The 542-nt window shown below is 41.5% G+C and overlaps 1 long non-coding RNA gene across 1 annotated transcript; it reads left to right on the forward strand.

Annotated features, from left to right (window-relative positions):
• LOC107734970 (uncharacterized) lies at window positions 1–307 on the forward strand. Its single transcript, XR_001639239.1, has 2 exons — window positions 1–33; window positions 250–307. It is a non-coding gene; the product is annotated as an uncharacterized LOC107734970 (long non-coding RNA).
• Window positions 308–542: the final 235 nt, after the last annotated feature.

Consider the following 542-nt stretch of genomic DNA (forward strand, 5'->3'; position numbering starts at 1 on the left):
AGGAGTGCTGTATCTGTATGAAAAGGGCAAACTGTAAGCACTATTCCTTATCACTGTCAATCTCACTTACTCAGAACGTGCTATAAAAGTTATCTACATAACTTCTACAGCTTTGTGTGACAACAGACCACAATTACTGACTGAATTCCTTTCGGAATTTAATAATCTAATCTAAACTTGCATTACATTGAGCTTTCACAACTAATAACAGCACAGAAGCAAAAGTGACAGAACAGCCTATTTCTGCAGGTACCAGCAGATCATGCATTACCACATGCAGAATGAGGAGTACGGGAAAGTCGTGGAGGCCTGTAAACGTTATGGGGACAGTGAGGTGTGTTTGTGGGAACAGGCTCTGGGCTATTTTGCACGCAAAGAAGAAAACTGCAAGGCCTACATTAGTGAAGTCCTGCAGCACATTGATGAAAATAACTTGATGCCTCCACTTCTGGGTGAGTAAAAGGCAACAAAAAAGTTGTTGGTCGCACCTCTGTTGTGTTTTTCACACATCTAAACATGACTGCGTGACCTTTCAACACAGT

This window comes from Sinocyclocheilus rhinocerous, unplaced genomic scaffold (assembly GCF_001515625.1).
Source record: "Sinocyclocheilus rhinocerous isolate Xijiao unplaced genomic scaffold, SAMN03320098_v1.1 C35594903, whole genome shotgun sequence".
Classification (NCBI taxonomy): Eukaryota; Metazoa; Chordata; class Actinopteri; order Cypriniformes; family Cyprinidae; genus Sinocyclocheilus; species Sinocyclocheilus rhinocerous.